This window comes from Ursus arctos, unplaced genomic scaffold (assembly GCF_023065955.2).
Source record: "Ursus arctos isolate Adak ecotype North America unplaced genomic scaffold, UrsArc2.0 scaffold_6, whole genome shotgun sequence".
Lineage (NCBI taxonomy): Eukaryota > Metazoa > Chordata > Mammalia > Carnivora > Ursidae > Ursus > Ursus arctos.
The window spans coordinates 65,007,728-65,013,254 of NW_026623078.1; positions in this window are offsets into that span (position 1 = coordinate 65,007,728).

Below are 5,527 nucleotides of genomic sequence, written 5' to 3' on the forward strand. Positions count from 1 at the left end.
TACTTGACACCACTGAAAATGAATATACATATAAGATAAACTGGGGGCACAGTAGCATGGCAACTGGAATGTGACATGGGGTGGACAATGGAGACCAGGAAAAGAAAGGCTGAATTTCATTCTGTTACAATAAAAAAAAAAGTCTGGCCCAAAGTGAAGTAATAGGAAATATATATTGGTCTCTGCCACCCTCTGTTTCCTGACACAGAGCTCTTAAAACTCTTGTAAACCGGGGTGCTGATGCAGAGCTCCTAAATCTCTTGTGATTTCCTCAGTGACAGTAGCAGGTTTTGGTCCTAATGAGGTGACTCTTGCTGGGCCCCTGGACGGCTCGTGGATATGGGCTGGTCACCAGAAAGACCTTCAGAGAGGGGAGGAGACCTGGACACAATGAAACCTCCATAAAAATCCCAATAATAAGGGATTTGAGAAGCTTCCAGACTGGTGAACACAACCATGTACTGAGAGGATGGCCCACCCCATTTCCACAGGGACAGAAGTTCCTGGGCTCAGGACCCTTCCAGATTTCACCCTATGTATCTCTTCATCGGGCTGTTCATCTGTACCCTTTACTATACAATAAACTGATATATGTAAGAAAGGTGTTTCTGAGTGTTCTAACAAATAATCAAATTCAAGGAGGGGAGTCATGGGAACCTCCAATTTGCAGCTAAGTAGGACAGATGTTGTGGGTGACCTGGGGATCTACTACAATAGTCCCCTCTTATCTGCAGGGTCTAAGTCCCAAGACCCCTTGTGGGTGCCTGAAACTGAGGATAGTACTAAACCCTATACATACGGTGTTTTTTTCTACACAAACATACCTACTATAAAGTTTAATTTATAAATTAGGCACAGTGAGAGATCAACAATAATAACTAATAATAAAATAGAACAATTGTAACGATATACAGGCATACCACAGCAATTTCGCAGGTTGGGTTCCAGACCGCCACAATAAAGCAAATACCGCAATAAGGCAAGCCAAATGAATTTTTTTGGTTTCTCAGTGCTTATGAAAGTTATGTTTACACTATTCTATAGTCTACTAAGTGCACAACAGCATTATGTTTTTTAAAAAAATGTTGTGTTTTTACACACCTTAATTTAAAAATACTTTATTGCTAAAAAATCCTAGACAATCACCTGAGCTTTCTGCAAGTTAGAATCACTGACCACGGATAACCATAATCAAATATAACCATAATGAAAAAGTTTGAAATGTTGTGAGAATTACCAAAACGTGACACAGAGGACACAAAGTGAGCAAACGCCGTTGGAAAAACCGGTGCCACACCAGCTTGCCGAACACCTCCAATCGGTAAAGAACACGATACCCGCAAAGCGCAATAAAACAAGGTATGCCTGCGCGGTAATAGAAGTTGTGTAACCGTGGTCTCTCGCTCTCTCTCAAAGTATATTTTGGACTGTACTCACCCTTCTTGCGACAATACGAGGTGATAAAATGCCGACAGGAGGAGATGAAGTGAGGGAATGACGCAGGCGTTGTGACGTAGAGTTAGCCTACAATTGACCTTCTGATGATTCGACAGAGTGAGGCGCGTCTGCTCCCTGGCCTCCGATCATGGCGGGCATCGTTGGAAACTGCCGATATCGAAACCACAGATAAGGGGGAATCACTGCAGTTGTGATTGGCATCTGAAGCGGCCGGCAGTTTTGTGTGACTGAGCCTTTAGCCTGTGGGGTCTGTGCTAACTTCAGTTAGTGTCAAAATTGATCGGACTTGGGGCGCCTCGGTGATTCAGTGGGTTGAGCGTCTGCGTTCATCTCCGGTCAAGATCCCAGGGTCCTGGGATGGAGCCCCGCATCCGGCTCCCTGCTCAGGGGGGAGTCTGCTTCTCCCTCTCCCACTCCCCCTGCTTGTGCGCTCTCTCTCTCTCTCTCCCCGCCCCCCTCTCTCTCTTTCAAATAAATAAATAAATAAATAAATAAATAAATAAATAAATAAAATCTTAAAAAAAAAAAAAAAAGGATCGAACAGACTTGTAGGACACCTAGCTGGTTTCACAGAGAATTGCCTGATGTGGGGAAAAAAAACCCTACACATCTGGTATCAGACTTCTCGTTCTTCTTCACCATGGTATTCCACATCTCATACTGAAATTTGTTTCCAAATTGGACCAAACATAAAGAGAGAGAGAATATTCTCTGTAGAACATTATCAACTCACATCTCTAGTCATATATTAGAACATCCTCTGTATGCTTCTGGTCACCATAGTTTTCCTACCTAAATATAAGACTTGCATTGCCTCATTGGCCCCAAATCTAATTCCTGCTTTTACAAAGTGGTATTTGGGTTCCTGGATCTAGCAGCCCTCTACCAAAATACAATAGGGCATCTTCACCTAAATGGCCTCCTTCAGTATGCAGAGACCAAGTAATTTACTTAGTAACTACACAAACTAATATTTAGAGAATATCTACCAGATGCATATTATACTTTAGAAAGGACAATAGTAAAGAAACCACAGTAATCAAAAAGCTTTCACTGTATCACCAGGAAATAGTGTCACCAGCAGATAAGGGCCTACCACGAACTTAGTTCTCAGATAAACCTGGACAAAAAGCCAGTTTCTACTAGTTGCTGGCTGTGTTACCTTCAACCCCTCACAGTTTCAGTATTCATACCAAAGATGAACAATACCCATCTCTGAGATAATGCAGATAAAGCCCTTCTTTTGTACCAAACACTGGTATTTTTAAAAGATCTGTTGTTTGGTATTACTATTATTAATGTGTTCTTTCTATATAATCTCTTAAATATTTTTTCAAAAAATAGTTTATAAAAAGAGATTAGATTAAGTAGTCCTAATGAATTGCAAAGGGTATCTTTACCATAACAAGCTTTTTATATTTTATGAGAATAGTCTAAAGAAAAGTACTCTACAAAGACACTGATTATTTTACTTCTTCAAAAACACAGATAATTTAAATTGCTCTGCTACCTTCCAACTTCCACTACATAAATCTACCTGGGCACAGGTAAGCTCTATTATGCCAGAGTGGTTTGATATAATTCAGGCATCCAATGCCATCACACATTCCTCAACCCTTGATACCTATGGTATATTGTATTTCCACAAAATAAAAAAGGAAAACATTGCATCCTTACAAACCTGGTATCATATGCATTGGCTATGGGCATTTCTAGTGCAAGCCATGTCTCTTTAAATAAGTCTAACATGCTCACCGAATATCATGATCCCAGGACTTCACCAGTTTGCCTCTGAATATCATGACAAGACTTTCCAAATCAGGTAAGACAAAAACTGTATCCCCCCCCCCAAGGTATTTGTCCACTCGTTGGTTTCTTCGGGGTAACAGAAAAAGCTTAAGTGGCTGACATTCACTATAGCAATTGGAACAAAACAATGGGGTCTCTCATTTCCTTCTAAGCATCATTCAGAAAGCATAGAAGAGGATTCTAAGCTCCACACCAAAAAACAAAAAACAAAAAAAACAAACCAAAACAAACAAAAAAAAAAACCCACAAAACAAAACAAGACAAAAAAAAAAAAAAAACACACAGACACACACAAAATAAAAGAGTACTATAACTGAGATCAAAGCTTACATGTTTCAAGAACACCACTGTTAGCATTCAGGTTAAAAGAAAAGTGTTCACTTGTTTAGGAAATATTTACTGAGCATCTACTGTATAAATATCATACTCTAGTCCCCACTCTGGGAATGTGGTGGTGAATGAGACAGACAGTAAGTGCTATCCTTCTATTTAAAATAGCTTCTCCTTTGGAGCACTAGCCTTGTGAATTAGCAGCTGCAAAATCAGACCGGGCCAGGGAGGCAAATGATGGCAATGGTAAGGCATGAACTTTGGAGTCTCAGTGGTCAGAGTTCAATTCCTGGCATCCCTATATTGTAACCTTGGCCAAGCTGCTTTATGTCTCTGAGTTTGAGCGTCCTCTGTTGTAAAGCCAGAATTGCAAGCGTTCCTGCCTCATAGGATTGCTGTGAGGACAAGCCGGTTCAGACTGCCGAAAGTGCCTAGAACATAAACGGCACTAAACAAAAAGTAATTTCTTCCATTCCCTGGTTCAAGCCCAAATATCCTCAATGGGTAGTGGAAACACATAAAGGCAAAACACTGATATAGTCACTTTGGTTTGTCTCTGAAATCAAAGTGAGGCTCACCTTAGATTAGGTACCATTTATGTTTGAGTCTTCTATTAGCAACGTGGGAGAATGCAAAAGAAGAGTATCATACGGCTTCCTTGGATCATTCTTTATTTTAATCAATGATGACTTAAGAAGCTTAAAGTAGGAAGAAGGAAATCACAAAACTCCGAGATGCCTGAATCTATAAAAGCTCACGAAAAACATAAACTTCAATCATCTTCTACTAGACACCTACGTGAGAATTGAGGTACCACTTTCTTCCTACTAACCTTTCTTAGTTTTGAAAATAAAGCTCAAACACTTTGCCTCCATTCAGCTCAGCAAAGGTAGCAGCTTAAACATAAAAGTGCAAACACTGCAGAGAAGAAAAAAAAAAACCACCCGTGGCTGGCTGCCAGCTCTTGGCCAATCAGTCCTCACAAGGAAGGTTGCGTCAGAGGCTTCCAGCCTGCTGGAACCTCGGCAGCTGCCTGCAACGCAAGCTTGGACCACCCAGGCCGAAGTGGACTGGCATCTGGAGAAACACACAAACAATGGAGAACATTAGAGCCTTGCATTTCCGAGCCAGAGATTCTGTCACTAGGCTGAGCCTGGTCGTTGAGAAGTCCTAGGCAAAGAAGAAATCTAGGATATGCTAAATGGCTCTACTATTAAATCACTGTCTCAGGTCAGCAGCACAACCCCCAAGATGGAAAAATATTTTTTCAGTGGAAAATCACCCATATTAGTGTTCATGGATCTAGTTCTCAACTGGTGTTGGGCTCTCACCCAGTGTAATTAACATCTTACCTGTGGGTGGCTGGTAGAATTGCTTTACACCTCTCTCATCATCCCAGCCCCAATACTTCCTGAAATGCTTTATACAAACAGATAGGAGGTGATGTTTCTAAAGATAGACTATTTGGTGGAGGGCTCTGGGGTAGCCCCTCCATTCTGCTCTTGGCAAATATATTTGCCTAATTTAATGTCGGAAGGCAGGCCTACATCACTCAAAGGTTTGTTCAAATGCAAGTCATGCCAACTTATTATAATTACAGTGAGATACAATAGCGGACGTGGGGTACGCTAATTAATGAGTTGGGCCTCGAATCCCAGATGGAAAGCCAAGTACGTGAATGTCTATCAGATCTGAATGGAAACCCTGCCCCACTGATGATGGATGTCTCTGGGAAAGACGCACCCACCTCGCACCCAAAGTACAGATACTTGGGAAGGCGTAGGAGAGGAACATCCTGCTAAGATTGAAATTGAAACTAAAACCTGGGCAAAAGCACTGATTCCAATCCATACACTTGGATTTAATTGGTCCGGATGCAGCCTGAGCATCAAGACAGTCTTTTTTCACCAGGTGACACTAATGGCACCCA